This window comes from Hordeum vulgare, chromosome 4H (genome assembly GCF_904849725.1).
Source record: "Hordeum vulgare subsp. vulgare chromosome 4H, MorexV3_pseudomolecules_assembly, whole genome shotgun sequence".
Taxonomy (NCBI): domain Eukaryota; kingdom Viridiplantae; phylum Streptophyta; class Magnoliopsida; order Poales; family Poaceae; genus Hordeum; species Hordeum vulgare.
In genome coordinates, this window is record NC_058521.1 from 3,988,999 (window position 1) to 4,008,709 (window position 19,711).

The window sequence follows — 19,711 nt, forward strand, 5'->3', positions numbered from 1 at the left end:
TTTTATTTTCACGTAAGAGAAAATATACCATGATGGACCGAAAAATACGAATAATATAAAAAATTGTCCGATTTCCACATGTAAGTCGTTGTGTGAGGTATATAATGCAACGGTAACTACTCTTGAAAATTGAAATGATGAAAAGGCAAGTGGAATATGTCGAGATGCTATATAAATAAGTTTTAACTTTCACATGAAGTTAAAATCTAGAGTGATGAATCAAGGGGGTCAAAAATGGTGCTAAAGATGTGTGATTCCTATAAAGGAGGAGCCACATACTGCTGCAGAGACTAATCCCGAAGCATGAAATGAAGGAAAGACTGTTGTATTATGACTTCTATCCTGTTTGAAATTTTTTCCAGTTTACACGGTAGGGAAATTTACAGTAATGAATGGAAATGTTATGAAAATGTACTAAAATTGTATCATTTGTAGAAATAAGTTTTTGGAGGAGCTACATACTGCTGCAAAGATATCGTTGACAGCAACAAATGAAGGAGGACTCATAGCATATGTCGATTTCGCTATTTAAACAACTTTTCAGTTTCACACAAGAGAAAATATACCATGATGTATCGAAATGGTACAAAACATATTAGAAATTGACCGATTTCCACATGTAAGTTGTTGTTTGAGGTACATTAGGCAACAAATATGTGACGCCCTCGGTTTAATCGTACGTTAAACATACACGCAAATGCGTACGATTAAACCCAAGGACTCACGGGAAGATATCACAACACAACACTAGACGCAAATAAAACAATATCAGCTTCATATTACAAGCCATGGGCCTCGAGGGCTAGAATACAGAAGCTCGATAAACACACGAGTCAGCGGAAGCAACAAATATCTGAGTACAGGCATAAAACATGGGGTGCCTTAGAGAAGGCTAGCACAAAAGAAACATGATCGAACGAGGCGAGGCCTCCTGCCTGGGAACCTCCTAAACTACTCCTGGGCTTCAGCGGCCTCCACGAAGAAGACACTATCGGGACGGTAGGCGTCGGCAGGAAACTCCACTCCCGGGCTCCATCATCTGGTCGCAGCAACGGATCAAGGGGCAAAGGAGGAGCAAATCAGCGGTGAGTACTCATCCAAAGTACTCGCAAGTCTTACATCAGAACTATTCTAATTATGCACCAGTATCAAAGAAGGGGGTTATATGTGGACTGACTGCAGCAGTGCGACAATAGAGAGAGAAGGCCTAGTCCCATCAAAGACTAGCATCTTCAGGGTCTTGCAGCAATAGATGAGAGTAGAACAGGGGTAAAACATTAATAGTCATATTGTTGCAGCAAAATTAAAGTGAGGTCACGCCTAGAGATCCTCCCTCGACTCCCTGCGAGGAAGCAATCCCGAGGCAAACTAATTCCAGTTAAGTAACAATTGTAGTTGTAAGAGATTGGGGCACAACTCCAAGTCGTACTGTAACCGTGGACACGGCTATCCGAATAGTTAATTTTCATCCCTGCAGGGGTGCACCACATGTCCCGTCACGCTCGATAACACTCTGGCCGGACATACTTTTCTGGGTCCTGCCCGGCCTCGGAATAACGACACGTCGCAGCCCCACCTAAGACTAATCAGAGAGGCCAGCCCGCCGGTCTAAATCCTAAGCACAAAGGGTTCATGGGCCCAGTTCCCCTTCACGCTCCTGCACGTGGCGTGGGCGGCCCACGTCAGTCCTAGCATCCCTTAATCACAAGCCGATGCATCTCGGGACCACTCGGGCGCGCGCCGCTACACTTCTGGCATCTGAAAAGCTTCGGCTGATACCGCGACGCCGAGTACCCATAATTCTTCCCGCGTAGCCGGTTAGTGCGAAAAGGTCTCCGACCAACCCAGATCAAATACCCAAATCCATTAGCATTTTAAATAGGTCAGCAACACAGTCTCGCGGGAATCCACCCGTCTTACAACTAATCACCGAAGATCCCAGTAACATGGTCGAGTAACTGTGTGGTTGTAACATCAGGGGAATCCGAGGTATCACCCTCGTTGGATTCCGAACGATGTACCCGTCAAGGTGGGCTTAGAGGAATCACCCTCGGGGGTCCCACAATCGCGGGGTGGCACGACAGAGACGTCATCGGGAATGGTGAAAGAGGAATCACCCTCAATAACCACGACCGACTAGCTATACTACAGAGATATCATCAGGAGTACTTAGCGAGGTGTCACCCTCGGTACCCGATAGTATCTCTGTAGCGTCGTACAACAAGGGGGGGTGAATGTGCTGTGTCGGGTCTAGCTCGTCGATCAGAGATCGAGATTTGAAAACAAGAGGAGCAACTGAGCTACGGGGTCAGAGGGGATGACTGCTCCACCTATACTAAGCATATTAAAAGTACAGGACTGAAAGTAGCAGTTCATCAAAAACAGGCTATGCATCAGATATAGGAGCTAACTACAACAGTAGCAAAATACTAATGCAAGCAGTAGGAAGAAAGACATAGGCGATATAGGAATGATCAAGGGGAGTTTGCTTGCCTTGCTGCTCTGCGGCAAAGGACTGATCGACAGGGTCGTAGATGTACCCGGCAGCAGCGTCAGTCTCGGGGTCTACCGGTAAGAAAAGGTGGAAGAAACAATAAATAATAGCAACGGTGCAACACAAGACATGACATGGCAAGATGCAGGCTAGACATGAGCTAACACAGCAACATCCGTCATAGACGGGTCGGAAGAATATCTGACGATATTTTCCGGGTCTCGGGCTACTACCGGTCATACTGGAAACGATGGAAATGTTCCATGTTTGCTATGCTAGGAACGCGTGACAGACGAATGGACCGTGCATCCGGGTTCGTCTCGTTCTGCTGATCAACTTTCATGTTGGAAATATTTTGATCTGACTTACGGATTATTTAATATTAATTTTTAAAGTTTTATTCAATAATTAGGAATTAAAAACAGATTTAAATAATTTAATAAAAATCTATTATGGCATCAGCATGATGTCGTGCTGACATCAATAGTAGACTGGTCAAGTGACCAGCGGGTCCGAACGTCATGGGCACAAGTTTTAATTAAGATTAAATATTAATTAATCAGATTAATTTAGTGGGGGACCCACGTGTCATACTCTAATAATTCGAATTATCCAATTAATTAATTTAACTAATATATATATTTATTTATTTAATAAAAACATTAACATGATCTTTATTTTTTTAACTATCGCGTGGGGCCTCCGTGTCATATACAGCGGGTGCGTTGGCCCCACCGGTAAGTGACCTTAGGCCAAATACTCGATTTTATTCACAGATACATAATCATGCAAATATCGTATTCCTCAAATATCTATATACGCAAATACATACATCGCATCTCATACATACATACATACATACGCATCTAATACATCATTTATTTTATTTCTTTTAACTCTCAACACTCCCATCTCTCTCTCTGTTAACAGAGAGACATAGAACTCTCTGCTCTAACTAAACATAGAAGAACACATCCTCCAAATCCTCCTACCGGTCACTACCGTCGACGGATCGGAGTCCCTCTTGCCGGAATGGAACCGGGACGGTGAGGGGAACGCGATGGTGGGAGGAGCCCAAGGAGGGCTCACCAACGTTGATGAGACGGCCCGGTGAAGCCGGAGTTCGCGGGAAGGCGGAGGTGACGGAGAGGACGAAGACGATGCGGTGACGATGGTGGCACGGTGGTGATGATGCCGGTGAGAACGTGACGGCGAGATCGTGCCAAGAGGGGCCCCGGTGAGGAGGGCCCCCGGGATGGAGCCACCGACGGGGAGCTCCGGCCGGCACGGGGGGCCGACGGGAGACGGTCTCGGGGTGGGGGCTTCGGCCGGCGAGGAAGGGGCGGTGTGCTCCGGCCGGTTGGGTAGCAGGGAACCGGCGGGTGGGAGGCTGCGGGGGGGGGGGGGGGGGGGGGCGAGGTCGGTGGGGATGGGAGGGGGCTCGCCGGCGGGAGGAGGCCGGGAGGGAGAGGTGGCTCACCGGTGGGGGGTGGGGGCGAGGTGGAGACGAGGGCCCGATGGGATGCAGGGAAAGGTTGGTCGGCAGGGCTCCTGGAGGGTGGGGGGCTCGATCTGGGAGCCTGAGAGGAGGGAGGAGACGAGGGGAGGAGGGATCTGGGGCCGACGGGGGTATGGGGGATCGAGGGAGCTCGTGGGACGTGGGGGGGCCTCGACGGTGGGTGGGGGTGAGGCGAGCGGGAGGTGTCGGTGGGGTGGGGGCTTCGGCGTGCACGGGGGCTTGGTGGGGCTCGGCTCCCCTAGGGAGGTGTATCAAGAGGGAGAGAGGAGGGTTCGAGGGGGTGCGCTGGGTGGGGTGGCGGCGGCTGCCACGGGGGAGCGAGGGGAGGGGCCTCGCTAGCTAGGGTTTGGCCCCTGCGGGCCGGTTGGTGGCCTGGCCGGTTGGGCCACTAGGCCCAGTTGGGCCAGGGGGTTCTCTTTCCTTTAAAAAAAATTACATTCTTTTTATTATTAAATCTAATTCCTTTTGTTATTCAATTCTATTACTTTATTTTATAATTTACCATATATACTTTTAATTCTTTCTTTTATATATTTATTTTCATTTACTATCTTTCTTTTATTTATTTGATTTAAAGCTCCACTTTCAAATATATTGGGATTATCAATAATTCTAAATGTGCCCGATTCGATATTATAATCCGTTAGAAAATTTTTGATAACTCCGCGACGTTTTTATTTCAACAACAAAAAAATCTTTTCTCGCCTGACTTTATTTTAAAGCTTCGAATTTGATTCGGTCTCAAACAACCCGAGATCATTGATATCACTTGCGATGACGTGGCATCATTAGCGCGGGATCAGTGTCGCTTAATCACAATCATTACTGTAGCAAAAGTCGAGGATGTCACAAAATACTACCCCATAATAATGAAATGGTAGAAAGGCTACTATTATCTCTCGACGATGCCATATATATTTATTTTCAGTTTTAGACGAACGGAAATCTAAAGTGACAAATTAAGATGATGTGAAAATGATGTTAATGATGTATAGTTCCTACATGAGGGGGAGCCACATACTGCTGCACAGAGTAGTGGCAAACTATGAAATGAAGAAAATGATGTCGTAATATAGCGACTACCCTATTTGAAAAATATTCCACTTCCCCGGGAAGAGAAAATATATAGTAATGAATAAAAAGTTTATAAGAAAACTGATGTAATTATATCATCTCCACATATAAGTTGTTGGAGGAGCTACATATTGCTGTAGAGATAACTTCGGAAGAAAGAAATGAAGCGGGGCTACTAGCATATGTCGATTTGTCTATTTAAAAAACTTTTTTATTTTCACATAAGAGAAAATATACCATGATGAACCGAAAAATACGAATAATATTAAAAATTGTCCGATTTCCACATGTAAGTCGTTATGTGAGGTATATAATGCAACGGTAACTATTCTTGAAAATTGAAATGATTAAAAGGCGAGTGGAATATGTCGAGATGCTATACAAATAAGTTCTAATTTTCACATGAAGTTAAAATCTAGAGTGATGAATCACGAGGGTACGAAAATGGTGCTAAAGATGTATGATTCCTATATAAGAGTAGCCACATACTATTGCAGAGACTAATCCCGAAGCATGAAATGAAGGAAAGATTGTTGTAATATGAGACCCGGTCCTGTTTGAAAAATGTTTCAGTTTACAAGGTAGGGAAATTTACAGTAATGAATGAAAAGGTTAAGAAAATGTGCTAAAATTGTATAATTTGTAGAAATAAGTTTTTTGAGGAGCTACATACTGCTGCAAAGACAACTTTGACAGCAACAAATGAAGCAGGACTGATAGCGTATGTCGATTTCGGTATTTAAACAACTTTTCAGTTTCACAGAAGCGAAAATATACCATGATGGATCGAAATGGCACAAAACATTTTCGAAGTTGACCGATTTCCACATGTAAGTTGTTGTTTGAGGTATATGAGGCAACAAATACTACCATGTAATAATGAAATGGTCGAAAGGCTACTGTTATCTGTCGACGATGCCATATATATTAATTTTTTCAGTTTTAGACGAACAGAAATCTAAAGTGACAAATCAAGATGGTGTGAAAATGATGTTAACGATGTATTGTTCCAACATAAGGGGGAGCCATCTACTGCTGCACAGAGTAGTGTCAAACTATGAAATGAAGAAAATGATGTCGTAATATGGCGACTACCCTATTTGAAAAATATTCTACTTCCCCGGGAAGAGAAAAATCTATAGTAATGAATAAAAAGGTTATCAGAAAAGTGCTTAAATTATATCATCTCCACATATAAGTTCTTGGAGGACCTACATATTGTTGTAGAGATAACTTCCGAAGCAAGAAATGAAGCAGGACTACTAGCATATGTCGATTTGTCTTTTTAAACAACTTTTTATTTTCACATAAGAGAAAATATACCATGATGGACCGAAAAAATACGAATAATATAAAAAATTGTCCGAATTCTACATGTAAGTCGTTGTGCGAGGTATATAATGCAATGGTAACTACTCTTGAAAATTGAAATGGTGAAAAGACGAGTGGAATATGTCGAGATGGTATATAAATAAGTTTTAATTTTCACATGAGGTTAAAATCTAGAGTGATGAATCAAGTGGGTACGAAAATGGTGCTAAAGATGTATGATTCCTATATAAGAGGAGCCACATACTTCTGCAGAGACTAATCCCGAAGCATGAAATGAAGGAAAGATTCTTGTAATATGACTTCTGTCCTGTTTGAGAAATGTTTCAGTTTACAGGGTAGGGAAATTTACAGTAAGGATTGAAAAGGTTATGAAAAGGTGCTAAAATTGTATAATTTGTAGAAATAAGTTTGTGGAGGAGCTACATACTGCTGCAAAGACAACTTTGACAGCAACAAATGAAGCAGGATTGGTAGCATATGTCGATTTCGCTATTTAAACAACTTTTCAGTCTCACAGAAGAGAAAAAATAACATGATGGATCGAAATGGCACAAAACATATTACAAATTGATCTATTTCCACATGTAAGTTCTTGTTTGAGGTACATTAGGCAACAAAAACTACCCTGTAATATTGAAATGGTCGAAAGGCTACTGTTATTTGTCGACGATGCCATATATATTAATTTTAAGTTTTAGACGAACGGAAATCAAAAGTGACAGATTAAGATGATGTGAAAATGATGTTAATGATGTATAGTTCCAACATAAGGGGGAGCTACATACTGCTGCACAGAGTAGTGGCAAACTATGAAATGAAGAAAATGATGTCGTAATATGGCGACTACCCTATTTGAAAAATATTCCACTTCCCCGGGAAGAGAAAATCTATAGTAATGAATAAAAAGGTTATAAGAAAAGTGCTGAAATTATATCATCTCCACATATAAGTTGTTGGAGGAGCTACATATTGCTATAGAGATAACTTCGGAAGCAAGAAATGAAGCGGGACTACTAGCATATGACGATTTGTCTATTTAAACAACTTTTTATTTTCACATATGAGAAAATATACCATGATGGACCGAAAAGTATGAATAATATTAAAAAATTTCCGATTTCCACATGTAAGTCGTTGTGTGAGGTATATAATGCAATGGTAACTACTCTTGAAAATTGAAATGATGAATAGCCAAGTGGAATATGTCAAGATGCTATATAAATAAGTTTTAATTTTCACATGAAGTTAAAATCTGGAGTGATGAATCAAGAGGGTACGAAAATGGTGCTAAAGATGTATGATTCCTATATAAGAGGAGCCACATAGTGCTGCAGAGACTAATCCCGAAGCATGAAATGAAGGAAACATTGTCGTAATATGACTTCTATCCTGTTTGAAAAATGTTTCAGTTTACATGATAGGTTAATTTACAGTAATGAATTAAAAGGTTATGAAAATATGCTAAAATTATATCATTTGTTGAAATAAGTTTTTGGAGGAGCTACATACTGCTGCAAAGACAACTTTGACGCTAACAAATGAAGCATGACTGATAGCATATGTCGATTTCGCTACTTAAACAGCTTTTCTGTTTCACAGAAGAGAAAATATACCATGATGGATCGAAATGGCACAAAACATATTAGAAATTGACCGATTTCCACATGTAAGTTGTTTTTTGAGGTACATTAGGCAACAAATACTACCCCGTAATAATGAAATGGTCGAAAGGCTACTATTATCTGTCGCCGATGCCATATATATTAATTTTTAGTTTTAAACGAACGGAAATCTAAAGTGACAGATTAAGATGATGTGAAAATGATGTTAATGATGTATAGTTGCTACATGAGGGGGAGCCACATACTACTGCACAAAGTAGTAGCAAACTATGAAATGAAGAAAATGATGTCGTAATATGGCGACTACCCTATTTGAAAAATATTCCACTTCCCCGGGAAGAGAAAATCTATAGTTATGAATAAAAAGGTTATAAGAAAAGTGCTGAAATTATATCATCTCCACATATAAGTTGTTGGAGGAGCTACATATTGCTGTAGAGATAACTTCGGAAGAAAGAAATGAAGCGGGACTACTAGCTTATGTCGATTTGTCTATTTAAACAACTTTTTATTTTCACATAAAATAAAATATAACATGATGGACCGAAAAATAAGAATAATACAAAAATTGTCCGATTTCCACATGTAAGTCATTGTGTGAGGCATATAATGCAATGATAACTACTCTTGAAAATTGAAATGATGAAAAGGCGAGTGGAATATGTCGAGATGCTATATAAATAAGTTTTAATTTTCACATGAAGTTAAAATCTAGAGTGATGAATCAAGAGGGTACGAAAATGGTGCTAAAGATGTATGATTCCTATATAAGAGGAGCCACATACTGCTGCAGAGACTAATCCTGAAGCATGAAATGAAGGAAACATTGTTGTAATACGACTTCTATCCTGTATGAAAAATGTTTCCGTTTATAGGGTAGGGAAATTTACAGTAATGTATGAAAAGGTTATGAAAATGTGTTAAAATTGTATCATTTATAGAAATAAGTTTTTGGAGGAGCTACATACTGCTGCTAAGATAACTTTGACAACAACAAATGAAGCAGGACTGATAGCATATGTCTATTTTACGATTTAAACAGCTTTTCAGTTTCACAGAAGAGAAAAAATACCATGATGGATCGAAATGGCACAAAGCATATTAGAAATTGACCGATTTCCACATGTAAGTTGTTGCTTGAGGTACATTAGGCAACAAATACTATCCCGTAATAATCAAATGGTCGAAAGGCTACTGTTATTTATCGACGATGCCATATATATTAATTTCCAGTTTTAGACGAAAGGAAATCTAAAGTGACAGATTAAGATGATGTGAAAATGATGTTAATGATGTATAGTTCCAACATAAGGGGGAGCCACCACTACAAGAAATATGCTCATACATGACGTTTTTTAAGATGTCGTTGATGAATTCGTCATAAATCTATGACGATTTCATCCGAGATCGTCGTAAACCATTCGAGGGGATCAAATCTACATATAAATTACGACGACATGAGTCAAAAACGTCGTAACCGCATAAGATGACATCGTCATAACTTTTGCGATGATTATAAAAATATCGTAACATGTTCTAACTATGTTGACATGTCACTCGTGGGTCCATTCTATCCCACCTCATCCTAGTTTGTGAAGAAACCTACTATTCTATCATTCCAAAAATTCTCATAAATACTTTGGATCATACATTCCTCAAATATGTGAAAACCCTTTATTCCATAGTTCAAAAATAATTCTGTAATATTCATTTCCTATTCTGTTTAGAACAACACTTTGTGAAGGAAGTGTTAGTTCTATTTTTTTTATTACCCTCATATTTTTTGTGCACTCTTTCCTATCCAAATCATTGCCGCCTCATGAAAACTTTCGTAACGATTTGCCTAGTAAATCTTTCTCAGCAAATTTCCAAAGTTTAGGTTCATCTAATAGCTTTGTGAAGGAAGTACTAGATAGGAATATCCTCATGAGTTGAATTTTTTTCACATCTTCTATGTGCCCAAAACATAGCTCTCCACAAATTTTTAACCCCATCTAACAATCCATTTTTGCCACTCGGAAAATGGTTAAAAATAGCTAGAAAGATCGGAAATGCATACAAATTGGATCTCATCCATAAAATATGGTCTAACTCTAGTGAAAAAATTGTATGCATATTTACAAATTTGTTTGAAAATTTTCAAAGAATAGGTCTAATTTTTAGATACATGACGACCTCACGGAGGATAAGAAGAGCCAGCGAACCAATGAAACGCGAGGAACCTCCTCCACGTGGATCACCCCACGTGGATCTGAGCCATCCATCACGCGTCCATCCAACGGTGGAGCATCTCCCGAAAAACCAATCCCTAACTATCCGATCCCCACCCCTCACACACAGCCACACAGTTCTCCCTCGTCCCCATCTCTCTCCCGCACGAACCCCTCTAGCCGCCGCCATCACCAACGGCTCCCTGATCCAGGCGACCTCTGGTGGGGATAGACGGTGCCAAGCACAGGACATGGATCCGCTTGTTCCGCTCCTCCCCTATCCCGTGCTTCTTCCCACCCGCGTGCCCGAGCCAAACCCTACAAGCGCGTGCGATCCCACGGCCGCCCCGATCTGCGAGATGTGGAGCGGTTGAGCACACGCACAGTGCCACGCATGGGAAGAGGAGGTTTCCCCCGATCCGGCGCGCGACAGGGAGCCCACCGCCTGACGCGGGGGAGGCTCGCCGCCTGACGGGGCGGGGCGAGGGCCCCCTCCGACGCGGGGCGGACCTTCCTGCATGCCGGTACAGCCCTGGGGCTTCTCGCGGCGCAGGGGCGCGGTGCGCCCGCCCAGCCCACACGCCGACCGACGCCGCTCGCGCCCGCGTCTCTCTCTCTCTCTCTCTCTCTCGGCGATCCTCCCTTCTCCGACGACTTGCTGCCACCCTATCGTCCCTCGCCGCCAGATCCGCGCGGCCACGCCCACCCTCCCCCGCTCTTCCTCTCAGGCCTCGCCAGATCTACGCGGGCGGCGACCATCCCTAGCCATGGTGAGTTCCTCATCCTCCCCTTCCCGTATATCCCCAATGCGACCGGAAGAGACACCGACGGTCCTACTCGCGATTCGGTCGCTCGTACATAGATGACGCCCGACGCTGGGTTGCCGCGGTCGCATTGCCTGCCTGATGTTTGCATCCCTGCCTGATCCGGATTCGGTTCGGTTCGGCTCTGTCCCCATTCCGGGCTAGGGTTCTTTGAGGGTTTCGGTTGTGGTCAGGGCTCAGCCGCTCAGGAGGTCTTCTCTGCTGCCACCCGCCAGGGCAAACCGCGTGCGTTTCCTCTTAGGTTCGCACGACGGGCGCACGCACGCAGGCACACCACGAATTTTCGTTTGTGCACATAGTATCGTCGAATGAATGAGCGAACTGCGCACGCGACGGTCCCGCCGTATTATTTGCACTTGTTCCTCTTCTGTGAGAAGCGCTGCTTTATGTGGTTTGATTTGGAGGGTTCGTTTGTTGGGATTTCTTATTAGTTACCAATACTAGTAGTAGCATTTTTGATGCATTTATAGCCTAGATTCCAGTTTATCACGGGTTTTTTGGCGGGGCAGATCAATCAAACTAATGACAAGTTATTAAAGAAATATAAGAGTGTTTATACATCACTAAAGTAGTGATCTAAACACACTTATATTTCTTTACGGAGGGAGTAAGAGTTAACAAATTTAGTACGTAGTTGAAGAATTGCTTACTTTATTGTTTCTGACTGTATCACACGACGAGAAAATGTTGTTAGCCATAATCTTGATTTAGTATGTGTTGTCCAGGTCGTGTGCCGTTGTGAAGATCCAGCACCATCAATGGACGTGATGCATGCAGCTAGGAAGTTTGTTAGTGCATGCGCGTGTGCATGGGTAGTTTTTTAGCCAGGCTGTGGGTTAGTGGCCCGTAAGGTGTCCTGGTGGTTAAGTCGTGAGTGGCATAAAATCTAGGTAGTTTGTTGCTAAGGCTGAGTCCGTGAGGGTACTACTTAAGAGGATGTGGTGTTGTGTAGCGCAGGGAACAGTAGCAGCTAGGAGAGATGTAGTCTTCTGTAGTCTCTTATGTGGGTGTGGCGCCGGTATCTGTAGCCGTGCTCCGGTATGTTGCCGAGCGACGTGGTGTGCTGAGCCAACTGTGAGGGGCCTAGAAGATGTAGTCTGTCGGGACCGTGGTGTGTGCCCGGTCGACGTGAGACTTCTTCCGGATTATGCCGCGTGCGTGCGTGTGTACCTCATGTATGTGTTTGAGTCGTAGAGAGAAATAAAGCCAAGATACATGCGTTGGTGCGCCGCGGCGTACTTCGCCGGAAAGATCGTGGTATCTCCTTCGTCTACCTTCGTCCGGCGTTTAGGTCGCCGGTGGGTTTGTCCCATCATTTGGTATCATGAGCTTAGTTGTATTGGGCCTGGTTTGCTGTGACGGAGGCGTACCGGCGATGGCGACGTTCATCGATGGTTGGGCGAAGCTCCAGACCGTGTGTCAGTCAATGGAAGTGCGCGGCGTTGCCGCTGCCATGGCGGACGCGGCGGTAGGGCACGGTGAGCCCGTGACAAGCCCAACAGTTGCGGAGGCACTTCATGCGGCATGGCGGCATGAAGGTGCTGCACGGCGACGGAGGCCGCAGCGGCGCGGTGCGAAGGACATGGATGCGGCGATCGTGGAGGCGCACGGTGACGACCGGGGTATGTGCATCGGGTCGGGTCCGGCAGGTGGAGACCGATGTATGTGCACCAGGTCGCACCAGGTGTGTGCCCGGTCGACGTGAGACTTCTTCCGGATTGTGTCGCGTGCATGCGTGTGTACCTCATGTATGTGTTTGAGTCGTAGAGAGAAATAAAGCCAAGATACAGGCGTTGGTGCGCCGCGGTGTTCTTCGCCGGAAAGTTCGTGGTACCTCCTTCATCTACCTTCGTCCGGCGTTTAGGTCGCGGTGGGTTTGTCCCATCAAATGCACCCACCCTGTCAGTGAATATGACTGCGAGGATAGACGGATGCGTCTTGTTTCATTGAATATTTGTGCAATTTTGGCAATGAGTGGATCGCGTGCCTTCGTTTTCTGGCACCTAGTGTCTTGTGTGACTGATGTAGTTTTATCTCCGAGTTAATTAGGGATTATTAACTTGGCATTCATCTAATTGATTTCATCTTTGCCTTTTGCAGTTATGATGGGTTCTTCATCTTGGTCTATAATCAACTCATATGTGATACGATCGGACTCCTCTATCTATCTCCATTCAACTTTTATCTCTGACGCTTCTATGGTTTTGAATTATAGATAGATGTAGTTTGGAAAAAAACACTGTTGTACGTATCGGCATATATTATGGGATGTCACAATAGTACATGTCCTTCTTATTACGTAGCTTCAAAAATACATACCCTTCTCATTACGTGATACTGATTGTGCTTTTCCATTAAAGGTACATGGGCGTGATAGACTTGACATGGGCAACACAATATCTATCTGTATAGAAATATTTTTGTGTCACATTAAATCTTTAAATGTCAACCGTTTATATCTAAGAATTAACGGACAGGGAAATTTAATCTATATGAAAGAACATGATGTGATGTTTTATTTGGCTGCACGAATCCTTTTGGCTCCTTTGTGTGCAAATTAAGAAGTGCTAGATGAAAGAAATGTTGGTCCTTGATTTGTTGCCAACGTCAGCTGGCCATCCCTTTGATTACGGCTTATGATGAGTTCACATAAAAAATCTTGTGTTGAATTATAAGGAAAGAGAGAGACACATATATGTATTAGTTTCGGACTCCAGGTTACCTCTAGCATACGAGTCCACGGTGTTTTTTTTTTGTGTCTGCCCGATTCCAATAGTGAGCCTAGTCATATTTGTTTTTGGAACTTATGGGATAGGGAGACATGTATATAGACGTATTCTTTCAAGAAAATCGCAACCGTTCTTTTTTACTCTTTCATTATTGTTACATCTAAGCCGTCACTTTTCTGTCGTTTTAATACTGATGAGCTGTTTCGGATGCAGCCAAGGAGCATGTTGTTGGCTGGTACAACACTGGTCCAAAACTAAAGGAGAAGGACTTGGATGTTCATGCATTGTTTGTTAGGGAACGTCGCATGGGAAACAAAAATTTTCCTACGCGCACGAAGACCTATCATGGTGATGTCCATCTACGAGAGGGGATGAGTGATCTACGTACCCTTGTAGATCGTACAGCAGAAGCGTTAGTGAACGCGGTTGATGTAGTGGAACGTCCTCACGTCCCTCGATCCGCCCCGCGAACAATCCCGCGATCAGTCCCACGATCTAGTATCGAACGGACGGCACCTCCGCGTTCAGCACACGTACAGCTCGACGATGATCTCGGCCTTCTAGATCCAGCAAGAGAGACGGAGAGGTAGAAGAGTTCTCCGACAGCGTGACGGCGCTTCGGAGGTTGGTGATGACCTTGTCTCAGCAGGGCTGCGCCCGAGCTCCGCAGAAACGCGATCTTGAGGAAAAACCGTGGAGGTATGTGGTCGGGCTGCCGTGGAAAAGTCGTCTCAAATCAGCCCTAAAACCTCCGTATATATAGGTGGGAGGGAGGGGACCTTGCCTTGGGGCTCAAGGAGCTCCAAGGGGGTCGGCCGAGTCCAAGGGGGGAGGACTCCCCCCCAAACCGAGTTGGACTTGGTTTGGTGGGAGGGAGTCCCCCTTCCTTCCCACCTCCTCCCTTTTTTTTTCTTTCCTCTTGCTTTTCTTCTCCTTGGCGCATAGAGCCCTTTTGGGCTGTCCCACCAGCCCACTAAGGGCTGGTGTGCCACCCTCAAGGCCTATGGGCTTCCCCGGGGTGGGTTGCCCCCCCCCCGGTGAACTCCCGGAACCCATTCGTCATTCCCGGTACATTCCCGGTAACTCCGAAAACCTTCCGGTAATCAAATGAGGTCATCCTATATATCAATCTTCGTTTCCGGACTATTCCTGAAACCCTCGTGACGTCCGTGATCTCATCCGGGACTCCGAACAACATTCGGTAACCAACCATATAACTCAAATACGCATAAAACAACGTCGAACCTTAAGTGTGCAGACCCTGCGGGTTCGAGAACTATGTAGACATGACCCGAGAGACTCCTCGGTCAATATCCAATAGCGGGACCTGGATGCCCATATTGGATCCTACATATTCTACGAAGATCTTATCGTTTGAACCTCAGTGTCAAGGATTCATATAATCCCGTACGTCATTCCCTTTGTCCCTCGGTATGTTAGTTGCCCGAGATTCGATCGTCAGTATCCGCATACCTATTTCAATCTTGTTTACCGGCAAGTCTCTTTACTCGTTTCGTAATACAAGATCCCGCAACTTACACTAAGTCACATTGCTTGCAAGGCTTGTGTGTGATGTTGTATTACCGAGTGGGCCCCGAGATACCTCTCCGTTCACACGGAGTGACAAATCCCAGTCTTGATCCATACTAACTCAACTAACACCTTCGGAGATACCTGTAGAGCATCTTTATAGTCACCCAGTTACGTTGCGACGTTTGATACACACAAAGCATTCCTCCGGTGTTAGTGAGTTATATGATCTCATGGTCATAGGAATAAATACTTGACACGCAGAAAACACTAGCAACAAAATGACACGATCAACATGCTACGTCTATTAGTTTGTGTCTAGTCCATCACGTGATTCTCCTAATGACGTGATCCAGTTATCAAGCAAAAACACCTTGTTCATAATCAGAAGACACTGACTATCTTTGATCAACTGGCTAGCCAACTAGAGGCTTGCTAGGGACGGTGTTTTGTCTATGTATCCACACATGTAAATGAGTCTTCATTCAATACAATTATATCATGGATAATAAACGATTATCTTGATACAGGAATTATAATAATAACTATATTTATTATTGCCTCTAGGCCATAATTCCAACAGTCTCCCACTTGCACTAGAGTCAATAATCTAGCCCTCACATCACCATGTGAATTATATTGTAATAAATCTAACACCCATATAGTTCTGGTGTTGATCATGTTTTGGCCGTGGAAGAGGTTTAGTCAGCGGGTCCGCTACATTCAGATCCGTGTGCACTTTGCATATATTCACGTCCTCTCCCTCGACGTAGTCGCGGATGAGGTTGAAGCGTCGTTTGATGTGTCTGGTCTTCTTGTGAAACCATGGTTCCTTTGCTAAGGCAATGGCACCAGTGTTGTCACAGAACAAGGTTATTGGATTCAGTGCGCTTGGCACCACTCCAAGATCCGTCATGAACTGCTTCATCCAGACACCCTCCTTAGCCGCCTCTGAGGCAGCCATGTACTCTGCTTCACATGTAGAATCTGCTACGACGCTTTGCTTGGAACTGCACCAGCTTACTGCACCCCCATTAAGAATAAATACGTATCCGGTTTGCGACTTAGAGTCGTCCGGATCTGTGTCAAAGCTTGCATCGACGTAACCTTTTACGGCGAGCTCTTCGTCACCTCCATACACGAGAAACATCTCCTTAGTCCTTTTCAGGTACTTCAGGATACTCTTGACCGCTGTCCAGTGATCCACTCCTGGATTACTCTGGAACCTACCTGCCATACTTATGGCCAGGCTAACATCCGGTCTAGTGCACAGCATCGCATACATGATAGAACCTATGGCTGAAGCATAGGGGACGGAGCGCATATGCTCTCTATCTTTATCAGTTGATGGGCACTGAGTCTTACTCAATCTCGTACCTTGTAGAACTGGCAAGAACCCTTTCTTAGACTGTTCCATTTTGAACCTCTTCAAAACTTTATTAAGGTATGTGCTTTGTGAAAGTCCTATCAGGCGTTTTGATCTATCCCTATAGATCTTAATGCCTAGAATGTAAACAGCTTCTCCTAGGTCCTTCATAGAGAAACTTTTATTCAAGTAATCCTTTATGCTCTCTAAAAACTCTACGTTGTTTCCAATCAGTAATATGTCATCCACATATAATATTAGAAACGCCACAGAGCTCCCACTCACTTTCTTGTAAATACAAGATTCTCCAACCACTTGTATAAAACCAAATGCTTTGATCACCTCATCAAAGCGTTTGTTCCAACTCCGAGATGCTTGCACCAGTCCATAAATGGATCGCTGGAGCTTGCACACCTTGTTAGCATTCTTAGGATCGACAAAACCTTCGGGTTGTATCATATACAATTCTTCCTTAAGGAAACCGTTAAGGAACGTCGTTTTGACATCCATCTGCCAGATTTCATAATCGAAAAATGCAGCTATTGCTAACATGATTCTGACGGACTTAAGCATCGCTACGGGTGAGAAAGTCTCATCGTAGTCAACTCCTTGAACTTGTGAAAAACCCTTTGCCACAAGTCGAGCTTTATAAACGGTCACATTACCGTCAGCGTCCGTCTTCCTCTTAAAGATCCATTTATTCTCAATGGCCTTGCGGCCCTCAGGCAGTACCTCCAAAGTCCATGTTCTCATACATGGATCCTATCTCGGACTTCATGGCTTCCAGCCATTTGTTGGAATCTGGGCCCACCATTGCTTCTTCATAATTCGCAGGTTCATTGTTTGTCTAACAACATGATTGATAAGACAGGATTACCGTAACACTCTGGGGCAGCACGTGGTCTCGTCGACCTGCGTGGTTTGACAGAAACTTGAACTGGAGTTTCATGATCATCATCATGAACTTCCTCCTTAACCGGCGTCGCAATGACAGAGGTTTCCCCTTGCCCTGCGCCACCATCCAGAGGGATGAGAGGTTCGACAACCGCGTCAAGTTCTATCTTCCTCCCACTCAATTCGCTCGAGAGAAACTCCTTCTCGAGAAAAGCTCCGTTTTTAGCAACAAACACTTTGCCCTCGGATTTGAGATAGAAGGTGTACCCAACTGTCTCTTTTGGGTAACCCATGAAGACGCACTTTTCCGCTTTGGGTTCCAGCTTTTCAGGCTGAAGCTTTTTGACACAAGCATCACATCCCCAAACTTTAAGAAACGACAACTTTGGCCTTTTGCCATACCACAGTTCGTATGGTGTCGTCTCAACGGATTTTGATAGTGCCCTATTTAAAGTGAATGCAGCTGTTTCTAATGCATAGCCCCAAAATGATAACGGCAAATCAGTAAGAGACATCATAGATCGCACCATCTCTAATAGAGTACGATTACGACGTTCGGACACACCATTACGCTGTGGTGTTCCAGGCGGTGTTAACTGTGAAACAATTCCACATTGTCTTAAGTGAGCACCAAACTCGAAACTCAGATATTCACCCCCACGATCAGACCGTAGGAACTTGATCTTCTTGTTACGATGATTTTCCACTTCACTCTGAAATTGCTTGAACTTTTTAAATGTTTCAGACTTGTGCTTCATCAAGTAGACATAACCATATCTACTTAAATCGTCAGTGAAGGTGAGAAAATAACGATATCCGCCGCGTGCCTCCACGCTCATCGGACCACACACATCGGTATGTATGATCTCCAACAAGTCACTTGCACGCTCCATTGTTCCGGAGAACGGAGTCTTAGTCATCTTGCCCATGAGGTATGGTTCGTACGTGTCAAATGAATCAAAGTCAAGTGACTCCAAAAGTCCATTAGCATGGAGTTTCTTCATGCGCTTTACACCAATATGACCTAAGCGGCAGTGCCACAAAAATATGGCGCTATCATTGTTAACTCTAACTCTTTTGGTCTCAATGTTATGTATATGCGTATCGCTATCAAGATTCAATATGAACAATCCTCTCACATTCGGTGCATGACCATAAAAGATGTTACTCATAGAAATAGAACAACCATTATTCTCTGACTTAAAAGAGTAACCGTCTCGCAATAAACAAGATCCAGATATAATGTTCATGCTCAATGCAGGCACTAAATAACAATCATTTAAGTTCATTACTAATCCTGACGGTAACTGAAGTGACACTGTGCCGACGGCGATTGCATCAACCTTGGAACCATTTCCTACGCGCATCGTCACTTCATCTTTCGCCAGCCTTCGCCTATTCCGCAGTTCCTGTTTCGAGTTGCAAATATGAGCAACAGAACCGGTATCGAATACCCAGGCACTACTACGAGAGCCGGTTAAGTACACATCAATAACATGTATATCAAATATACCTGATCTTTCTTTGCCCGCTTTCTTATCTGCCAGATACTTGGGGCAATTGCGCTTCCAATGACCCATACCCTTGCAATAGAAACACACCGTTTCAGGCTTAGGTCCAGCTTTGGGTTTCTTCGTCGGATTGGCAACAGGCTTGCCGCTCTTCTTCGAATTTCCCTTCTTGCCTTTGCCGTTTCTCTTGAAACTAGTGGTCTTATTCACCATCAACACTTGATGCTCTTTACGGAGTTCAGACTCTGCGACTTTCAGCATCGCAAACAACTCGCCGGGAGACTTGTTCATCCCTTGCATGTTGTAGTTCAACACAAAGCCATTATAGCTTGGTGGCAGTGATTGAAGGATTCTGTCAGTGATAGCTTCCTGCGGGAGTTCAATCCCCAGCTCAGCTAGACGGTTTGAGTACCCAGACATTTTGAGCACATGTTCACTGACAGATGAGTTTTCCTCCATCTTGCAAGCATAGAATTTATCGGAGTTCTCATACCTCTCGATCCGGGCGTTCTTCTGAAAGATAAACTCCAACTCCTGGAACATCTCAAATGCTCCATGATGCTCAAAGCGACGTTGAAGTCCCGGTTCTAAGCCATACAAGACTGC

At 44.1% G+C, this 19,711-nt stretch overlaps 1 pseudogene; it reads right to left on the reverse strand.

The window, feature by feature from the left end:
- The window catches only part of LOC123448347, a 52,256-nt pseudogene extending 41,485 nt beyond the window's left edge, over positions 1-10,771 (reverse strand).
- Positions 10,772-19,711: the final 8,940 nt, after the last annotated feature.